This window comes from Danio aesculapii, chromosome 11 (genome assembly GCF_903798145.1).
Source record: "Danio aesculapii chromosome 11, fDanAes4.1, whole genome shotgun sequence".
Taxonomy (NCBI): Eukaryota; Metazoa; Chordata; class Actinopteri; order Cypriniformes; family Danionidae; genus Danio; species Danio aesculapii.
The window spans coordinates 32,846,748-32,870,240 of record NC_079445.1 but is presented as its reverse complement, the minus strand read 5'-3'; positions in this window follow the sequence as shown (position 1 = coordinate 32,870,240).

Genomic DNA, 23,493 nt, shown 5'->3' with positions numbered 1-23,493 from the left:
TCTAATAGCCACAACATAGTGATTTATGTTAAAGAGAACTTTTGCTCTTTACAAGTTTCCATCTTAACCAAACATACAACATCAGAGGGCAAATCTAAATTTGTCTGGCATAACAGCATCAACAACACATCTCATAATGTTTGAAAATTAGACGATGATCTGAACTTTTGTAGTTTTATGAACACATTTGACACATAACCGCATCTACAACAGGAAAACCATCTACAAACCAACTGTTATGATCAAAGTCATAGTTAACATATCTATCCATCCATTTCCATTTAGTTTACTCACTTTCACACATTTTTTAAATTTCTTTGCTATTGGGTGTTTGACAAGACCATATAGTAGTAACAATACAACATAGAAAATACAGATTGTCTTAGTTTTCTTATTTTCCCACTATCCCCTCAAAAATAAAATGTATGAATTATAAACGAACGGATCCTCTGAGAAAAAAAAAAAAAATTAATTATAATAAAAAAAAAAAATCTAAAAATAATAATTGAGCAAGTTTACAATAAAAGAAAAAAAAAATCTTCTTTCCAATTTTACTCCTGTGTATTAGAGCTGATATCACTGAACTGGGTAAGGCTTTTGATAGTCTAAAACAGGAATGCAGGTCTTGTAAAAAGGTTTGAGAGATCCTGCAAGTAAACATCTCAATTTCTCAAGTTTAATGCCCCTAAAGATTTCTCGGATCCACTTGTCATGTGATGTAGAAATTACCTGTTTTCGTTTGACAAGAATGGCTCATCTAGCTATAAGAGTAGAAAAAGCAATAACCTGGTGAGATGTACAGTCAAGTCAACTCTTAAAACCAAAAAGGGATGTCAAGTGGTTTAGGGTCTCGATTTATATTATAGCTTTATTAAGTGCATCAAAAACTCTTAACCAGAAATTTGTCAATTGCTTTCCCACACATTTCTAAATCGCATAACATGAATTTGTTCATTCAACAGTAGGGCTGCACAATATTGTAAAAAATAAAATAAAATCTGACATCGCTATATTTTATTTTTCTGTAATATATATTGCAATATGCATAGAATTTCACCAGATTACTTGAATAACTCTGATTGTAAAGAATTCATAATTTTAGATTGATTAGGAGGATTTGGTAGGGGAGCGAATCTGCATAAAAACTAAAGAACAATTACAAGTAAATACAATAGAGCAAAATTATCAATTAAATGAACAGTGTTTTATGATTTTCTGAGAAGTCTAACAGTATTCAAGTACAGAAATTGAATAATCAATTTTAAAATAACACTGTATAGCAGGGGTCACCAAATTTGATCCTGCCGGTGTCCTGCAGATTTTAGCTCCAACCATAATCAAACACACTGAACAAGCTAATCAAGGTCTTAAGTGTACTTGAAACATCCAGCCAGATGTGTTGAGGCAAGTTGGAGCTAAACCCTGCAGGGACACCGGCCCTCCAAGATTAAGATTGGTAACCCTTGCTGAATAGTCTTCATTCATTGTGCTAATATATACAATTAATGTTTAAGCTGCAAACGTTATAGTTTCTTGTGTCCAGATGGCTTAAATTCACTTCAAGTACTTAGTCAGTCACAGGCCTTAAAAACGCATACAAATTTTAAATTGACTATTGCAGATGCGCACATTGCGATATTGATGCTGAAATAATATATCATGCAGCCCTGTTCAGCAGTACTACTAACCAATGTAACTTCTGACGCAACTAGTACCTCTGTTTTATAGGAGTTGTTTATCAAACTTGGCTTCCCCGCTCTCCTTAACCATGAGGGAATATGATTTCCTTTGCTATGTAGGTCCAGGTGTTTAAAACAGCATCTTAATTGAAACTTCGCCAAGGACTTTTTCCTTGCATTCTCCATTATGATCTCCTTTTTAAATCACTCTCTTGTTACGGTTCTCAACCTAAGCCATCATCATCATCAAAAGCCACATTGAGAAAGAGTAGAAACTAATAGATTCTGGGACTGTCTGGCTTGAGTGCTTCAACAACATGCTTCATAATGTTTAAAAAATAGATAAGCATGTGGAGCTGATCTTTCATGGCTGTACAAGTAAATTTGACCACATGAGCATCTACAACAGAAAAACATTTTGAACAATGCATTTGCAACTATCAAAACACATTGATTATGGTCAAAATCACAGTAGGTTAAGCCCTGGTCAGATCACATGATTTTTATTATTGGTTATGAAAGTCACTATGCTAGATTATGCTATTTTGTCTTGATAAAATCTTACTTTGTCGTGGGTAACAAATGTGCCAGACGTTCCTTCAGTCATCCCTTGGTGTATAGATGAGTGTTATTTCCTAAAGCAGTCACATGTGTTGCTCTAACAATATTTTTTATAATAATTTCAATGTTTTTAATCTTATTTCAATTTCAATATACATTGATATTTGCTAACAACTAGGCTATGTTATTTAAGGGCATTCCTTATAACATTGATAGGATCAAACATATGTTTCCTTTTTTAATATTACGATATTTTCTTTTAAATCTAAATGTATATTTTCCAGCCATGGGTTGCTTATTAAACACTCCCTGGCCAGACGGAGAAAATGAAAGCACATCAGCACCAAGGACAATCAGATGCTCAAGACAAAATAATGACATATTAAAAAAAAAAGCAAATATATGACAGAGTTTTGTTATGCAACATGTAGGGTGAAGCATTAATTAAATCCTTATTTTCCTTGGAGTGGAACAAATCATTGAGTAGTGAAAGGGCACAATCCAAAAAAAAAAAATTGTAAATTTTTTCTTGGAAAAAAAATAGCTTTTTGAAACGAATTTTGTTTGGTATAATTTGTATCTTAATTTTAATATTATTCTTGTTGGTCAGTTATCTACTAAATAAACAAGAATAACGAACAACATCTGAGGTGACTTGCCAGAGGTGACATTTAAGGTGACAAAGCCTCTCAGCTATATGCTTCAGCACCAAAACACACACTGGTTTGTTAAACTAAATACAATCAAGTCTAAATAAAATTAAAGTGAAATATTCACAGTTTCAGAGAAATTTATATTAAACTGATTTCATTGTTAATGACAATCATCCATTGTCGCTCAGTTAATTTATTTATTTTAATCAAGTAATTTGAATAGGAAAGATAGGCTTTAACAATGTATTAGCAGCACTGAACGTGTTTCCAGATTACCTTGGATGAACAAACTCAATCGTAAGGCTGAGAGAACTTAGAAACTCATTGTGAGAATGGAGATGTCTGCATATTTGTGCCAGTCTGTCAGATTAAATTGCTGAAAGCACTTTAATATTTTAGAGAAAGTGGTTAAGGTTTGCATAACCAATGATTGATCTTATCCACCCAAGACCCACCCATAAGTAAATATGCAGCCTGTTTTTGATGACCTGACCCGCAGATTAAAGGCAGCACCCGTGGATATAACTGAGAAATTATGTGCTCCTATTACTCAGTTTTACCCACATGACGGATCTCGTCGCGAAGAACATGGAAAAAATTATACATGCTAGACTTACTGCAATGGTTTTGTGAGGCATCGGAGACATCGTATTGGTTGTTGTGAACTATGCCAAATTACACGAGAAGAAACGATTGAATCTTGACACGCATTTGTCATTTAAGACTCCCTACGACACCCTATGTCAAGGAAATCATGTCGAAATTGTGACAAATTGTGTGATCTGACTGGGGCTCAACTCCATAGAATTTACTTGCTTTTCCACAATTTTTTAAGCCATTGTTCATTCAACAGGGCTCGTTACCACTTGTAACTTGCGATGCAACTGGTACCAGAACTTTTTTGTAGTTAATCGAACATGGCTGCTACTCTCTCCTCCACCATGAGAGTATGTGGTTTTCATTGCTTTGTAGATCTAGGTGATTAAAACAACGCCTTAATTGAAACTTCACCAAGGACTTTTTCCTTGCCTTTCCCCATTATAATCTTATCCTTAAATCACTCCCTAGTTATTGTTTTCTCCCTCACCTTTGACAGAGGAATTGAAGTTTTCACACCTGCATTCACTATCATCATTTGCAAAAATCACATCGAGGAGTAGAAACGAATGGATTCCAGGACTGTCTGGCTTGAGTGCTTCAACAACACGCCTCGTAATGTTTAAAAATTAGGTATATAGATTTGGTCTTTTGTGACTCTACGAACAATTTTAGCCTCACAAGCATCTACAACAGGAAAACTAAAGCATTTTCAACTAACAAAATGCATTAATTATGATCTAAATTACAGTTAGTATATCCATCCATCCAATCAATTCAATAGGATTTACTTGCTTTTCCACAATTTTTAAGCCACATAACATGAATTCAACCCAGTCTCATTCTGAATACGTACCGCTATATACATTTCTGGATAGCGCCAAATATGTCCCAGGAGCTATGTTTTTTTTTTGTTCAGTTTTTGATTTCGTGAATCACGTCTGCTGTTCTCACGTAAATCCACCAGAGGCCACTGTCTGTCGACTGACTGGCTGATCGACTGACCCACCCTCCTCCTTCCCTAAACCCAACAAATAGTGTTTTTTAAAAGCACCAATTGACCAGAGCCCATCCACTTCCCCAAACCTAACCCAGTTTTCAAAAGCAATCCAGAAAAAGAAAAACCCTCGTCTGATTTTTACCGCTTTCTCAGATTTTACCAAATTCTCACCCTGTTATTTGTTTATTTGATTTTATTTTATTTTTTTGTCTTACCTGCTTTCTGGAAACATTATTCAACTCGAACCCCGTCCTCGTGGTCAGCTCCTCTCTGCATCTTAAGTCTGCCAACGTACATGGCGAGCTAACTGGGCAAACAGCTAAAAAGCCGTCCATATGGAGGTAAGCGGTCAGTTGTTAAGCGCAAAAAGTAACGGCTTTATACCACCCCGTAGCATTCCTTTTAAAGATGGAATGCAGCCATACGTACTTCTAGCTACATATTTTGCGATCTCCAGAAATGTATGTATAGGGCTACGTTTTCAGAATGAAACTTTGTTGCATGAATTTGTTCATTCAACAGTGCTTGTAACCACTTGTAACTTGTGACGCAACTGGTACCAGAACCTCCTTTTTGTAGTTAATCGAACATCGCTGCTACTCTCTCCTCAACCATGAGGGAATGTGGTTTTCATTGCTATGTAGGTCTAGGTGATTAAAACAACGCCTTAATTGAAACTTCGCCAAGGACTTTTTCCTTGCCTTTCCCCACTAAGATCTCCTTTATTTTAAATCACTCCCTAGTTACCGTTCTCTCCCTCACCTTTGACAGAGGAATTGAAGTTCTCACACCTGCATTTGCCATCATCATTTGCACAAATGGCATCAAGACAGAGCGAAAATGAATGGATACCAGGGGCATATCCTTCTTTCGCCCTCCCTCCTTCTCTCACCTTCTGCTCTGATATCCTCCGCATGCGGAAAATGCCAGAGAGCATCTCGTGGGCTTTCTGTATCTAACCCAAATCCTTCACTTTGCTTGAGAAATGGCTGGCTGAGCCCGGCCCAAGAGACCAGTCTGCCCTGCGCCAGCATCGGTTTACTTATTAAATATAAGATCTCCCGCTTTCTTTTTATTTTTTCCTCGCTCCCTCCATCTTTCCCTCCATCCCTCAGTATCCTCTCCGTCTCAGAGGCTGCACCAGAGCTCCCTGGGAGTTTAGAGCCAGCGTTTGTTTGAAGAGCAGTAGAGAGAAGCGTCATCCGGGGTGGTTTACAGAGGGGGGCTTGTGGAAGCTGGTCACCCAGGCTGGATGGATTCTGTCAGCCTGCTTCTGTGATGTGCCGCCCTATCTGAAAGGCCCTGATGGGGAGATAGACTATAAACCGGCTAAAGCTTCAAAGTCTAACTAGCCGGTCTGATCCTCAAGACGAGGCCAGATATGTGAAGGAAAGAATAGGATGTATGATGTGACAAATGATAATGGCGATGAGAAAGGGGTGGGTGTGTGTTATAGAGGTAGTTCAGTAAATATACAGTTGAAGTCAGAATTAGTAGACCTCCTCATTATTAGCCCCCTATTTATTTTTCACTGATTTCTGTTTAATGGAAAATTTTTTTTCAACACATTTCTAAACAAAATTTTTTTTATATCTAATTTCTAATTTATTTTTATCTTGCCATAATGACAGTACATAATATTTTACTAAATGTTTTTATGTAAGCAAAAACTTTAAATAACCTCTTCATATATCACCCTTTTAAAATATAGACAGTTAAGATATGGTGTAATTTTACTGCCACTCATTATCTACATTCATGGTTTTTACCATGATCAAAGAGATCATCTCAGACAGGACTTTCTGTATGAAATTTGTACACAATTTATACTAAATCAAAGAGAAACAAAGGTTTATGAATACTGATCTTCAATCCTGGCTAATACACTGAGAAACACCAATCAGAGGCCACATTTTTACAAAGTATTTGACAGTATTTTGAAAATACAAAAATACGAAACACTAAAGTATTTTGATCAGAATATTGACCCATTTTCATCAACCCTATCAAATACAAATTACAAAATACAGTATTGAAATACATGTATCATAAATACTGCCCATATCTTGTATTGGCCTGAATAGCATTGTGGGTGTACTGTAGAGGCTAAATTATCATATGCATTTGTTTTAATTGACAAAACATGTATTTTTGACTCAAGAAGGTCAATACTGACTCCAAAGGTATGAGGACTTTGGCGGTTTTTACGATGTGGTCACATGTTGATTGGTCAGTTTTGATGTCTCAGCAATTTGGGCTTTAGTCATATGGTCAAGAAAGAGACAAAATAGGTGGTAAAACCGCTGCTCTGCCTCTTTTCCTGGCCTGTCTTTTCCTGGTCTGCTTTTCCTGCTCTGCTCCTCTCCTCCTCTGGAGGCTATCTTCTCGACTCTACTGCAATCAGGCTACCTTCTGGGCCTGTGCTCTTTGTCTCTCTCTCCCGCCCCCTGTGTCTCGTCTTCTACCTCTGGTAACTTTAATTTAACATTTAAACTGGGTAAAATTTATATCATATGTTTTATCATTTCATATTTGATCATTTATACAGTTATTGTTGTAACTAATTCAGTTGTAACCATAGAGAATTATTGTCATTAAATCATTTCATTTCAAGTATTTGTGAATTACTTTTGATTTAACATCAACACTTAATTGATCCTCCATACAATACAAACACTATAATCAACACTCTCCCACATTTATAGCTATTAATAATGCCCTTATTTCTGTTTTTGGTATAAGATTGCAGAAGAATGGTTTGACTAGAATGTACAGTTTTTTACCATCAATGCTGATAACTTTTTAGTCATTCGGCAGAACTACAGTTCGAACCGCTGTGGTTAAAACCCATTCTTACAGTACCACTTTTTTTTCAATTTTGTTGAATGTCATTACATCCATAACTTTAAAGCTTAATTACTTTTACAACTTTCAGAAAAATAACAATTGCAAAAAATCATTTAACCACAACATGATCAAAGATCAAAATAATGCGCCACCATTCTTTCCCGCCATTGCCTGGTTTGCATAATTCCTCACAGACTTGTGTGCTACTAAACACAACATACAGAGGAGTGCAAATAAACGGCACTCTCAGCAAGCACAAATCGTTATTAGTAAATTCCTACATTTCACAGTCCGGGTGGCGCGCGTTCACACTCGTGGACACAAGTTGAAAAACAAATCATCTCATGCACTAGAGGACACATGCAATTCCATTACATGCAGATACACTGGCGAAGGATGTGCACCAATGAACACAGTCTCCATCCCTCCCTCTCTGTCACACTCACACACACACACTCATCCTTTGATGAGTTAAATCCTTTGCTGTTGCAGTCCCTGAGGAGGAAAGTGGAAGTGTGTGTCCTAAATGATTGGCCTATTTGTGCAGAAAAACAGATTCTTTCATTTGCCTAACTCGTTCACGGTGCTTTGTTGTTGTGTCAGCTTTAATTTGGATCTGTAAACAGGTTAACTCCGACTCTCTGCCTCTTTCTCTCGCCATTGACTAAGTACGCCTCACCACCTAATTAAGTCTTAAATGGTCACCCTATACTTTCTCTCATTTTATGAACGGTAATTAACCTTTAACATATAAGCTCTCTCTCTCACTCTCTCTCGCTTTCATCTGCTTATGTTCATTGGGGAATCTGCTGAAATGACTGTGATGTTTATTGCTCTCAAATCACTGCTCAACAGCTCAGCATGAAATACATAAAGTGACTATATATAGCATTTGCTTTTACACTAATGTTTCCTTTATACATTTTTTATTAGCTTGGTTTAATATTGGTTATATGTGCGTTCACACGGGCTTGGCTCAGTGGTTAGCACTGTCACCTCATAGCAAGAAGGTCACCCGTTCGAGTCCCTGGCTGGGCCATTTGGCATTTCTGTGTGAAGTTTGCATGTTCTTCCAATGTTCACGTGTGGTTTCCTCCGGGTGCTCTTGTTTACCCCAAGCGCCAACCTCCTGCTACACCGTCCTCCCTTGTGAAGCCATTATAGTAGTAACTAAAACTCAACTCATTGACTGGTCTTTGGGGCTGGCACCAGAAATCCAGATGTTCTATGGTAAATTGGCAAATTTTACAGCTGATTTAAAAACATGTTTACAACCTGGTACACAAGATGGTTTTGGTGCTTATAACTAAAATTACCCTTCATGATAACTGTAAGGGTTGAATTTTTTTTATAACTCATCTGTTTAGTTTTAAATAATTTATTAAGTCTGCATAATTAAGGGCGTGTGGCCTCTTGAGTGACAGCTAAGTCTCGCTAGTTGCCGTCACGTCACCTCAGCTGATTCCGGCTGATTAGTCTGCTGAACTCGGCATATACATTGTGTTTTGTTTTGTTTTATGTGGCTTTTCGCAGTCAGTTGCCTTTTGGAATCATTTCCTACAATTATCAGATAATATGGCATGCTGTGTGCACTTTCTTATGCTCCAAACCATTTAAGTGCTTCCAATTCCCAGGTGAGTGAAATTATATACTTAATACCATCTCTATAAATGTGTTTGTTTATTTAAGAGAATTATCATTATTATTTTCTTTAGAACTTGATTGCACTCAGAATCTGGCAGATTGATAGAGAATGATATAGAACCTCATCTGAAGCGTTGTCATGCAGTTTTATGCCTGGATGTTCATGAATAGCCTTGCATTTACTAACTCGGACTATATTTTAGTATGTGGAAGTAATTCACATCTTAGAAAATCATCATAAGAACAATGTTTAGTGGCTCAATGTTATTTTTAAAGAACTAAACACTTTATTGATAAGTGTACAACCAAGCACATGTGCTCAGAACACAAAACAGGTTGCAGGTAGTGAAGATTAGCATTTCTCCCCAAGAAAAGCCTGTCTAGCAAAATGCTAGCAGGCGGTTTGTAGCTACATTTCCGACTCTTTGACCTTATTTGGTTACCCCCAATGGGTGCGAGAGCACAATCAAAATGGCGATGGTGGCCCATGCCTACTTGTAGGCTGGTATAAGATTCTGACGGTATGATAACCTTGGACAAAAATATCACGGTATTGTGATCACTGCTCTAAAATATATTCTTTTTAAATATCTGGGTAAAAAACAACACTTTTTCCTCCTTTGAAAACAATGTATTTTTCTATCTGTAGTCATGTATTGTTACACTGCAAAAAAACTTTTTTTACTTAGTTATTTTGTCCGTTTCCAGTCCAAATATCTAAAAAATCTTAAATCAGCGATTGCTAGACAAGAAAAATAGCCAGAAGAAAATTAAGTGATGCTTAAATCTTCCGTTTAAGATTATATCTCATTAAGATTATTTTTCTTAAAACAATGCAAAATATTTGCAATGGTGTAAGCAAACAATGACTTAATTTGAGGTGTTCTTTCAGAAAACAAGACATAGTTTCTTGTGCTATTTCATTTGTCTTGTATGTATCTTGATTTAAAATTTCGTTTAGATATTTGGATTGAAAACAAGACAAAACTGCTTTGTTTTTTATTTTATTATCATTAACAGCTCAGGGATGTTCAAAGAGCAACATGTTTGTGCACTTTCTGAAGATTGTAGTTCTGTTTTTGAATGAAGGGTTGGAAATGAATGCTTTTCTTTTTTTTATCCGATTAAATCTGAAAAAATAATCGACAGATTAATCGATGATTAAAATAATCGTTAGTTGCAGCCCTAATTTGATTGGGTTATAAATTATGGATTCATTGCAAAAAATAATTTAAAATGGTAAAAACAAAATGAGCCAAAGATTGCTGTGAGACAGTATATGAGACTACAACAAAAGGCCAAGGAGTTGTGAGTGATTTCACTTTTCTTTTTCTTTCTTTTTTTTTATTATTGATGTAGTGTCCCTATTGGCCTATTACAGTGAGTCTTTGGCAGCGACTCTAAATACACCAAAAGTGATTCGGATTTATGCACTTACATTTCAAGTCATATGATAGCTTTGTGCGTGGAACATTTAAGTCAGACTAAATGGTTAATTAATGGAAGTATTATGGAATTATTAGAAAACCTGAAATCTCTTTGATAACGGTCTTCTAAAATAAATGTTCTCGGCTTATAAGTGGATTGTGTCTCCTCACCTCCTTCCAGTAGACCCTCTGGAGACCAGGCGGCCCACCTTCACCAGCACATAAATCACATATTTCATTAAAGGCTACAGTACAGAAAAATACACTTTTTACACACAAAAACACCCAGATGTATAGGATGAGTGGGCAGACATATGGCTTTAGTCACTGTGTGTATTTTGGTTCTTCTCTCCAGCCTTGAGAAGACAGCGACAGCTTGATGGAGATCCTGTTTTTTTTTGATGCATGACCACACTTTCATTAACCGCTTCTGTCAGAAATGGTTTGGGGAATGTCATCTGCACCAGAATGGAATGTAGAGTGTCTTTCTCAGGTTGCCAGATTGATGGACAGACTTTTTGGCACTTGCTGGTAAAATTAGCATAGGTTGTGCAATCTGTGTAGTGCAGAAGAAAGAAACAGTGGAGCGGGGTAGAATACAGAGAATGAGAAACAGAGGATGACAGCTGCCATTTTCCTCGTACACTTTTTTTTTTTAATGTAAACCTTTACCAGTGAAATGGGTTTTACTGTTGTGGCAAGGATATTGTTGCATGAAATCCTGAATCTTAATTTTATTTAAACTCGCTGCGTAGACGTGATCAGGCGTTGACCCATGGCACTTGCAACGCGCGTAAGCCGTGCATTATACTTTCTGTTGCTCTGCAATAAAATTTAAGAAACACTAGCTTGCAGTAGGTGTTTATGTTCCTCTGTGCGAGTTCTAGCTGGTGTTTTGTTTTTCTGAACGCTACCTTAGTGTACAAGTAGCTCAAACTCGCTCATTTTGAGGCTGGAATCGGCGGACGTGCAACAACTTTAATCATAAGGTAAACACAAAACAACAGTCTTCATCTGGAGCTCCTTCACGGGACTCCACACTTGTAAACACATGCTGCATTCGGCTCGCGCGGCTCTCACCTCCACCCACACTCGTCAGCGATACCAAGCCGACAAATCACAGAGCTTGCGCTACGCATCGTTGCGACGTGCTGTTACATTTTTGAGAGGTGCGCGTCAGCATCGCTGACCGCCACGACGAGGGCTATGCGTCCATGCGTAGGCTGCGCCGTAGCATGCACATGCACTTGACGCAGAAGTATAAATCAGCCTAAAGGAAGACCATAATACCTGGAGATGCCAAGCTGTTTGCATTTTTCGTTGAAAATATACAATTTTACATTTTATTTGTAATTTGGGGCTGCAATTCTCACATTGTGATTCATAAGTAGTGTTTTAAGCATCATCAAATGATTTGTATTTTTATTAAAGTATGTTGTGGATAAACTGTTGGCATACTGAATTGACGTTGGCGTCTTAAGTATGGTAAAAATGTTTGATCAGAAAATACATTTAAAAGCCACCTATGATGAAAATAAACAGGAAGCTGTTTGGACACAAGTGTTTGTAGGTATAGTGTGTCCACATTCACATTGGAGTGAGAGTGATGACTTGTTTTTTTTTTTGTTTGTTTACTGTCTGACATAAAATAACATCTAAATTCCTCCCATTTTGAGGCCCACCGCAATGTGACAAAGGAGTGCTGTTTTCCCCCGCCCAACGAACTAATTGACTGCCGCATACTGATAGATCTCCGTAGTAATACGTATAATCATATCAACAAGGCAGAACTTGGGCAATGCAACTTGGATTAAAAGATCTGTTCAGCTCTCTGTGGTCATCTGCAACTCAAGAATGTATTAAGTATAGAGTGTTTTTAAAACAGTGTTTGTAATAAAGTAAAGTACAGTAAAATCACTATAGTTATCACCACAGCTGCGTGTCAGAACAATTATAAAAGAAGATGCTTCAATCTCGGTTTGTGGACGTAAAATCAGGTTTGTTTTGTATGTTAACATAACAGATGTCCATACAGCAGTGGATATTAAAGTGTATCCTGTCACATTCGCAGTGAAAAAAAATGCAAAGGTAAACATATGCATGAGTGTTTGCGTGTGTGACACATGCACAATTTTGTAACAACATTATGTGTGACTCATCATTGCAGAAAGGCTTGAATTAACTCCACAACAAATACATCAAATAACCATTAGAAAAGTTCTTACTGTATTAAGGGAGATCTGCTTCAGTCTTGTCCGTCACTGTACTGTTTATCTTCGTGAGACGCAGCAGGTGAAGGCCATGCACATCAGAGAGAAAAGTTCTGACACGCACGTGGGAATGGTGGGCGGGGTGAACCAGCTTATTTGCATTAAAGATACAAAAAAACGCCTACAATGACATAAAAGCTAAACTTTTCACATTCAGAAAGGTATAATAAATAACCTGAGCTGAAACTTTACAGACACATTCTGGAGACACAAAAGACTTGTATTGAATCTTTAAAAAAAAAGTGTAAAAATAGGTGCCCCTTAAAGCAGATTTATACTTTAATTGTTTTGATGATTACAATCTAGTTTCATCTTTAGATCAATTTAATATTAGATATCCTAAATTATTAATTGATTCCTTAAAATAATTAGTTTTCCATTTCCTTTTCCATTTACTTAAAATAGAATACCATTATTAGTGAATGAAATCCAACTGTTCACAGCCGGCAATGCTTCCATAATGCAACGAATTAATGAAGTTCAGTTATCCCTGCTGGCTAAGAAAAATATTCTGTAAGACAATAGAGGGAGCACCAAGGACGACAATAACACTGTATACCATCGTCCAATAGCATTCCCGTTCTCACACAGCAGCCGGATGACCCTTGAAAATAAATAAAACATTAACGTTGGCTTAAAAAATGACAATAATTCTCCTGCTCAATTTGTTAAACTCTTTTGCTCAATCATAACTCACCTGGAATAATCCGTCTCAGCATTTTCTTAAAAACTGTATAAAATACAAGGCAAAAAAGCAAACAGCAGACAGCTATTAGCCTTCCCTGGAGACTTCCGTTGATACGGGTAAAATAATTCACCCCCCACGCTACACGGAGCGTTTTAAAGGGATTTAATTTTTTTTTTACTACTTTAAGTATGACAAGTCTATTTTTCATGCCTTTGTCTCGCCTCACACCGGACTGTGTTTTCCTCTTTAGAAGGCTTGTTATTGTGTTTAAGGAATCACCTGGGGAAAAGAAAAGCCTCTCCAGTCGGAGCTGGAGGTGATTGTTCTTTAACAAACCCCATTCCTTCACCCCATCTGTTACTTCTACCTGCACCAATCCTCTCATATCTGTTCCTCCTCCTCCATCTCTCTCATTCCCTCTCACATCACACACTCAGAAGCAACATTTGCTGACCATCCATCTTCCGCCACAGTGAATAAGTTTGTGTTTATATGCTCAGTTCCCTGTGTTCACATCGCCTGGAAGTGCTTTCATTACGGCGTGCAGCTTGGGGCCTTGATGCTGCTCTCCGTTGTCTCGGCCAATCTTCATCTCTCCACCTCCGTCTCCCGGGATTTCTCAGGCCTCGGGTCGTCGTTTTAATCCCATTCCTTATTTCCGACTCGGTGAGATTGCAGACAGCGGGGTCATCCGTAGCCTGTTCTACATTCCCAACTTACTAAAAACCGCTGATCCACGGTCAGACCTGACCTGTCAAACCTGTATGCGGCCTCTCATCCTTTATATAACGTACGTGGCAGCATGAAGGGGCTTAATGGCTCCTCTCTAACATGCTTTTAATAACATGCTTAAGAAGTCAGAACAAAGAGAAATTACATGCTCAAAGAGCTCAATGCAGGCGTTAATGCATTTTCTTAGCCTTGTAATGTGCTTAATGAATAGCTTGCCTTCCGCTCTTCAAGCACATTACGCTGAAGTGTTTTCCTTTTTTTGGGATACATTTGTTAGCAGTGAGGGTTATTTATGTGTTACATGAAAGTTATGTGTTTGATGGTATTATGTTTTGTTGGATTTGTTGCTCATTATTTAGTTTTTTTCCCACCTCAATTGATCTTACAGTTTTCTTCCTCATACATGGGATTGAAAAGTGGCCTCCTTATCCCTGCTGGCTCTTTGCTAGGATGACATTTCACCCTGGATCGATGGTAGTTGTCGTTCCCGGGGTCTCTTGAGACCTCACCAGCTCGAAAGGAGTGACCGGAAGGCAGCACCTGCAAATCCTGTAGGGTTAGCTTGGGTCAAGAGGCCAAGAAAACCTATTGTCAAAAGTCATGGGTCAAAAAAACTGTTACAGTGTTGGGGGGAATAGCCTCACTTGGCACTTTTGGTCATTTGGAGAAGATTGGACCATCTTGTCCTTTTCATTGCTTGATTTGTTTGGGCTGCACAGCAGCATTTTTCTTTGTAAGCACTGTAATACTTATGGGATGATGAGAAAAGCAGGTCTGTTAACACTAAGGATGATGAATCTGTCTTGGTTTAAATTGTTATTGAGATACAAGTTGATAGATTCGATCGCAGACAAGGGATACAAATTCCTTTTTAAACCTGGGGTTTTAATGTGTATCCTTTGCCTACTTTTGGTCACTTTCTTTAAGCAAATATTGGAATTTTTTTTACATCTAATTTTGCTTAAGTTTATGTAAAAAGGCGACACGGTGGTGCAGTGAGTAGCACAATCTCCTTACAGTACAAGTTTTTTGTACTATAATATACAACACCGTCCTAGACAATATATTATTTTAAACTAACTAAAGCACAATCGCCTCACAGCAATAAGGTCGCTGGTTCAAACCTCGGCTGGACCAGTTGGCGTTTCTGTGTGGAGTTTGCATGTTCTCCTCGTGTTGTGTGGGTTTCCTCTGGGTGCTCCTGTTTCCCCCGCAATTCCAAAGACATGTGCTGTAGGTGAATTGGGTAAGCTAAATTAGCCGTTATGTATGGGTGTTTCCCAGTAATGGAAGGGCACCCAATGTGTAAAACTTAGGCTGGATAAGTTGGCAGTTCATTCCGCTGTGGTGACCCCAGATTAATAAAGGGACTAAGCCGAAAAGAAATGAATGAATAAATGAAGTTTATGTAGTTTATACATACTCAAACATACCCAATTTATGCTATTTTTTTGGGTACTTTTTGATTAAAAAAAAAATTTTTGTAAATGGAGTTAAAATAAAATGCTAAGTAAATTTAAAAGAAGTGAATTAAATATACACTGTAAAAAACAGTTAATTAACAGTTTTTGATTTATTTATTGTTGAGAATTGGATTATGGGACGTTGATGTTGCTTTGTCAACTGTTGGTGTGGAAAATTCAACTCAATATGATTTGAAATCATATAACATGTAAGAAACAATATAGAGAGAAGCAAGTATGTAAAATAACAGACAATGTACTGGCTGTAATGATCATCAGCGATCAAGCCTGTGCAGATCGCTGGAGATTGACTGATTCAATCTAAAATCAGCCCAGAACTATAAGCACAGCACACTCACACCCATGCTTTTTTTTTTTTTTTTTTTTCTGAGTCTTGTTTTACTGTTCGCATTACAAAGCGTTTTCCTTGCCTTGTCTAGCCTTGTTTTTGACCCTTGCTTTGTTTTATTGTTTACGTTGTTTTGCCGCCTGTTCTGACCATTTGCCTGTGACTTCAATTACGATTTGGATAAACCTGCATGCTCGTGTCTGTCCCAGTTTTGACATTTGCCTGCCTGACAATTCTTAATAAACTGCATTTGGATCTTTACAAGTTTTTTGTACTGTAATATACAACACCAACCTAGACAATATATCACTTTACACTAACTAAAATATCTTTTTTGATCTTTTCAAAGTTAAACGTTGTTGGAAGACAGATCAAGATCTCATAATGCAATTCAAAATCATAAGCAAACAGTGAAAAAAAATGTAAATAAAAACATGAATCACAAAATATGAAAATTACTAATTTACGGATATATTTTTTACAGTGTAGGCCTATTTGATGAAATAATTAAAGCAAATATATCGCACACATTTCAACATAGTGTATAGGACTGATTAACTATGATCAATATCATAGCTACCATTCATATCCATTTAATGTGTTTGCTTTTCCTCTTGCTCGTTACCCGCATAACATGGATTTGTTCGTTCAATAGTACTATGTGTTAAAGTTCCAGACATCATAACAGCAACTCATTCCTGGTATGAAGGGGCCTTTAGAGAGTAAAAGAGATGCTTGCTTTACAGTTTGCTATGCTTCTATCTCAAATAGTTGCTGCCGAAACTTCATTTTCCATCTCCAGAAATGTATTAAAGTAAATATTACCAGCTCCCTCGTGGATTTCATGTTTGCACTTGCATATCAAACAGAAGCAAAGTGTCCACCTCTATATTAAGCCTTTGCACAGAGCCGTAAGTGAATTGGCTAGCAGGAAATGGCAGGTGACATTTGGAGAACTGCCCAGAACGTTTAAATATATCACACTTGCAGCTCAGCCGTTGAACTATTAACTGGACTTTAGAGCAAGGAAAAAAGGTTTTCTTAAAGGAAGAGCTAATGTTCTATCGCTGTTCACCTCTGGTTAATAGGTCTGGGCCTGGGTTTAAGCACCATCGCTAAAAGCAAAAGGTCACTGTTCTCATGATTCAAGTGAAAGGAAAGATGGATTAAACCCAGCAGAGAGCTGATTTCTTTTACAATAGAGTTAACATCCTCTGTCTGCTTTAAAGTGACATTTCACACAAAGATGAAAAGTCTCATCAATTTTTTTTCCACACATATACATGTCAGATATTTGCATTTATTTCAATGTGGCATTGACTATTTTACTGTAATTAGTTGTAATAATTTAAGAATAAAAAAGATTGCAAGATTTTTAAGAATTAACAAAAAATGACACAGCTGGGTTCCACACAATGCTTTTCTGTCATCCCAATGCAAATTAAGTTAACTTAAGGGTTTTTACAATTTTAAGTTGATTGAACAAAAAACAATTAAGTTATCCCCAAAAAAACCTCAAGAATTGTGTTGTTTCAGCTCATTTTAAATAAGTAGTCTGAACCAGCAGCAGTGGTGGAATTAGGTATGGGAAATTGCTCATGGAGGCATCTTGCTGGGGGCATCATGGTGAGATGGTGCAAAAAAACAAACAAAAAACCCGCCCCAGTAAAAATTTGAAGATACGATTAACTTTATACAAGTGTATTAATTTAGAGTGGTGATCCCAGAGTAAGTCTTTTTGTCTTTTTCACGCGCAAAATGATGCATGCGTGTAGAAAACTGTTCCCACACACCTCACACTCGCTGCCCCTGGTGTGAATCCCAGTTGCTTCAACACAATCCCACAGAATTTTGTAACTTTTTGATTCAGTGGTTAATTCTTAGGAATTTGTATGATTTCAGTCACACAATTTAGTACGGTTTGCTCATCCCCCGATGATTGGTTGACTTTAGGGGTGGGGTTGGGTGCCACGCCTTCTTTTTGACATCATACATTTTCGTTCGACTAAATTAGCCTCTAAACTGACAAAACGTAAAATACTTTTCCTCGTGAGATCAGGTTGGTTGTTTACATTCATGCCGATAAAATACGCGTAGCTCATGCACTGTGAAACCGGAGTAAAAGCACACAGCGAGTTTTGCATGTCGACAAACTAAAGTTAATGTATGATGATGATCTTTTTTTGACTAAGCATAGTTATGAAGCAAAAAGGAGGGATAATGAGTCAGGGAGGTAAGACTTAATAACATTAATTCTCGGCTATGAGAGCCCAGTAGGTATATATGGTGATATAATCGATGACTTTGCAGCAAAAAAGCTCTAGATGTAGTGACGTATTAGTAAAATATCAGTTTGTTTGTATGCTGTCTGAATTGTTTGTTTGTTTGAGACAATTGCATGTATTCCAATGGGAATTATAAAAAGTCATACACTTAGGGCGCACTCACATTAGGTACTGTTGCCTTGAACCATGCCAAAGCGGATTGTCCCCCATCCCCTCTCCCCCTCGGCCTGCACTCACATTGCATTTTTACCTACCGGACCTGAGCACGCTTAAATCATTGATGATGCGACTGTTCAGTTTAACAGGAAGAGAACCACCCCTCGCTCAGCGCAGTGGAGATTGCTTTAGTTATATCATATTCTATATTTTTAGTCGTTTGGGATTCAGTGACACGTAGTTAAATATTTTGCAGAACAGATCCACCACTTTTGACACTCATAAATGATCATAAAAGTCCTCGTGCTGCTGGTATTAGGAGGTTTTCTGAAGGTATAGCTGATGTGCAGCGAGGGGTTTGCATCTTAATAAACTACGACAGTTTGCTTTGCTTGAAATTTTAGAATAATAATAAATCCATATGAAAACAGTCCCCTAAAGTGATGTTGCGTCTTCATGTTTCGAGCTCAGGTGCGCTTTGCACTTACACTGCAAGTGTACCGCACCAAAGCCCAAGTGAACCATGCTCTGGCACACCTCTTCCAACCGGGCCAGGGCCGGCCAACTGAACCGCGCCCTGAGCCCAATTCAGAGCACTCACACTTCTCAAATGCATCGGTAATTGCACCTGGGCATGGTTCGGATAGCATAGTACGAGTGCTCCCTCAGTGTCTCCTTTATTTCTTGTAGAATGGGAGAGGGGGTGTATTTGGGGTTTGGTGACTGGGAGAGGGGGTGTATTTGGGGTTTGGTGACTATTTAAAATAAAACAGCCACTGACCAGAAGCAAAATATTTTTTATGTTTGCTGTTTGTTCAAACTATTTAAAAGAAGCAGAAATGTTTCTTGAGTTGACAATTGAATTGTTTTATGTTAAATCTATTTAAATTTGTAAAAACTAATAAATTAGCTTAAATCATTTATGTTGTCTCAACATAAAACGATTGTGTCGAACCAAGCATTTTTTACAGTGTGTAAGATAAATTCAAACTGCACCCTCATGAACTTATATTGAATGCAACATTTTTTCCCTACAGAACCTAATGTGTTATTTGCACTTTTTTTCTGTAAATATTTGTAAAATGTACAACCAATTTCTAAATGAAACTTTTTTAAGATAAATCTATAGTGCATTCTGCACGCAATTTCAGTATGACTCCTTTCTGGCCAACTCAAAACAGATATTTTGATGAATGCACAGGCAAGCTTCGCTATAATGAAAGTTGCATACTGATGATCCCTTTTTTGCATGATGGCTCTAAAATAAAAACTGGCAGAATTTCAAACCGTTCACACAGAACACATTTTTGCATTTACACATGCAAAGACACATGCTAGTGGAATGAAAATAAATGCCTAAAGGTCTAGAGATATATTTTTGAACTTCTTCATAGCACTGTATTTTTAGAATGCTGTACGATGTGTTGCAAAACATGCGAGACGTGAATGTGTCTCTAGCGTGTTTACGTTGAAAAACAATGGAAACGCTCAGGATTCGGTGTTAGATTAGACCTGTAATGTTGGCATACTAAAAATGCATAAGGGTAGCAGAGTTTAAAATTGTAAGCAAATTTTGGTCTGTTTCATTTAATCTACGTGTCTGATTTTGACATTTTTATGGTGTTTTTTGATATTTTAGTGCAATGATCTGTAGTGACATGTTGTGAGAGAGCCAATATATACAAAGGTATTCATACCCTTGTTGAACAAAAACAATTTAGCGATCAAAACCATAGTTGGCTTTTTACATCCTTTTAAATTTGTCACATAACATAGGTTTATTTAATAGTGCTTGTGCTTCACATCTAATCTTGATGATAACAAGATTTTGACATCAAAAAACATAATATAAACATAAGCTATTTTCTGTCCCATTTTGACCCCATTCATCAGGAAACCCGGAATAGCTTGACAGATTTTACACTCAGAAGTAAATAGTACGATTGGCTGACAGATTGCATATTTAAACATTTTAGAAAGTCAGAAATAACATCTGTGTGACTTCTGCAGGCATATTTGAAGAGTTCAGATGCAAAAACCTCTAAATGCTGTCTGAAATGTTCTTCTAAAATGAGCATATTTATCAGGCTCCTGAGTGTAGGTTCAGTAATTTTATATTTATGGCAAAGAGTAAGTTCTTTTCATGATCTTCAAAGTGAAATAACTCAACATAAACAAAGGAGGCTGATGATAATGCTCAGTTTTCATGGAAATTTCTGACGGCACTTAGAGGTTTTTGCAACTGAACTCTTCGTTTATCAGACTACATCCTTCATAGATGGATGCTGCTGTGATTTAGTTTTAAAAAAATGCATAAATGTGAACAAAATTCATATCAATCTATAACATAACATAATAACAGTTACTGTTAGGGCTGCACAATTAATCATATTATTATTATTACGATAAGATATTTGTGGCCCACGATCAATAATTAAATATTGTCGCGATTTTACAGTATGAAGACCAAGCGTTATTTTAATGGGTGGAGTTAACAGATTGTACCGCATCACAAGCATGAGGTGACTGTGTCTAGATTGCAAGTTCGTTTTCATCAATCTGATGCAAATTTTATTATTTACAAGAAAAGAAAATGTAATTAAATGTTTCAGAGCAATTAAACTCACTTTATAAAAAGACTGAATAATGAAATAGACAACTAATTTCCTTTATTTCTGATTAGAGCATAAACTTTACACTGTTTACACTTTTAATATGTATATATGCTTTTTTAAATAACATTCATTTAACAAATATTTTAGCATATCGAAAGTAATTCAATTATCTGTCTTTTGCTTAAAAGCTTTATGCATAGGATCAGGAATTGATCGCGCGTGCAAAAAAAAAAACAATCATCCAATGTTTTCGAGGATAAATTCATGTCTGAGTGCTGCTTTAAATAGAATAAAATTATTGAAAAGCACTTTACAGATTATACACATGAAATAAAACATTCACAAAGGTGTATCTGGAAAAACACCAATTTACGGGCGCTTCTTTCAGTTTTAAAAGAATTAAGCAGATTTTTTTTTTTAAATCTAATTTCCAGAAGAAAACTTACAGAGGAATTTAGCAAAAGAAAAAGACTAAACATATCGGGACTGTAAAAAACATTCTACTTTATTATATTCTTTCGACTCCATACAAAAGCTAAGATGAATGAGGAGGCGGACAGAATGCACTGTTTAGTTTCAACTCATGATATTTAAATGAAAACTAACAGTGAACTGCTCAACATGCTCAAAAAGTTACTCTTGTTGGTTGCACCCGGAATGCAAAATTAACCTAGCACGCCATTCTTTTAATTTCATGTTTGTGAAGGATGTAAACCAACGACAAATGCTTTGTCATGTTGGTTGCGACACTCTGCTTTATAACTTTAGTTTATTACAATAATTACACGTAGCTTTGCCATCGTTCTTCCACATGTAGCCACACTTTTGAGCACATCTTGCGGTCTATCTCTTAACAAATGTTTGAATTATTATTAATGGTACACTCAAGTTCCTGGCAGAGTAGCGAGTGGAAAAAAAATCAGCATGCAGAAATTGAACAAGAGGAATCAAAATTTTTATTAAAATTTAAGTATCTGATTCTTAAACTAAGTATCAAATCCCCACTAAGTTTTTTTACAAGTTGTGCTTTTTTTATATTTGTGGCTGTGAATTTTAATAAGAATATATATAGTTACTATTGTACACAAATATGATGCATCTGAAAGACAGCAATCACAAGCAGTTGCCTCAGCAAGTCCCAAATTAAATGTTCTGGAGCGGGTTTCGTGATTGGCTGTCCCTTGCGATATCCACAGAGGGCCAGCAGAAGTGGAGTCCTTTGTAGTTGGGCTGTTATGAAGCCTATTCCAGAGCATCTGCGGTTTCTGGGCAAATATCTAACAGGGCTACTGTGAGCTATTCTCCTTCATTTCTGTCCATTATTTATATGACAGGATTTCATTCGTTGCCACGGAGCAGAGTCGCTGTACCTTGAAACCCCGTTGGGATTCCCGGTGTTAGGCATGAGAGCAAGGACAGCTAGTCAGTCGGCTTCCCCCTGGAGGCTCCGAACCTCCAAACGAACTGCTTCCTCTTCCAGCTGGGAGGAAAACGGACGGTGATGGAAGGCCTTGAACAGTCCTTGTCTTTCCTGGCAGGCGTTGCCTCAACAGTTCAATGGGTTTTTGTTTCTCAAAACTCATTGTTTGAGAACCGTCGTGTTAAAAGGTATGGCTATAAATATATGCGAGTTAAAATCATTCCGGAAAGGTCACGAATTGATAATTGAGACTCATTCTGTAAAGCCTAAAGGCCTGATTTGCCCTATTTCTTTTACTCATCTTCCAGACGCAACTGGTACCGGGACCTCCATTTCGTAGAAGGAGGTTATCGAACATAGCTGGCCCTCTCTCCTCAGTCTTGAGGGAATACAAAGCAGAGGGTGTTTTCAATGCTATGTAGGTCTAGGTGATTAAAACAACGCTTTAATTGAAGCTCCGCCACTGTTTTTCTTCCGTTTTCCAACTAAAATGTACATTTTAAATCTCTCCGTTTTCTGTCTCACCTTTGACAGAGGAAATGAAATTTTCACACCTGCATTTGCCATCATCGTTTGCAAAAATGGCATGAAAGAGTGAAAATTAATGGATACCAGGGGTATATCCTTCTCTTACTCTCCAATACAAAGTTCACAGCTTTAATTTCTGATCTAATAGCCACAACATAGTATGGATTTATGTTAAAAGAGAACTTTTGCTCTTTACAAGTTTCCATCTTTAAACCAAACATACAACATCAGAGGGCAAATCTAAATGTTGTCTGGCATAACAGCATCAACAACACATCTCATAATGTTTGAAAATTAGACGATGGATCTGAACTTTTGTAGTTTTATGAACACATTTGACCACATAACCGCATCTACAACAGGAAAACCATCTACAAAACCAACTGATTATGATCAAAGTCACAGTTAACATATCTATCCATCCATTTCCATTTAGTTTACTCGCTTTCACACATTTTTTTTAATTTCTTTGCTATTGGTGTTTGACAAGACCATATATAGTAGTATACAAGACAACATAGGAAAAATTACAGATTGTCTTAGTTTTCTTATTTTCCCACTATCCCCTCAAAAATAAAA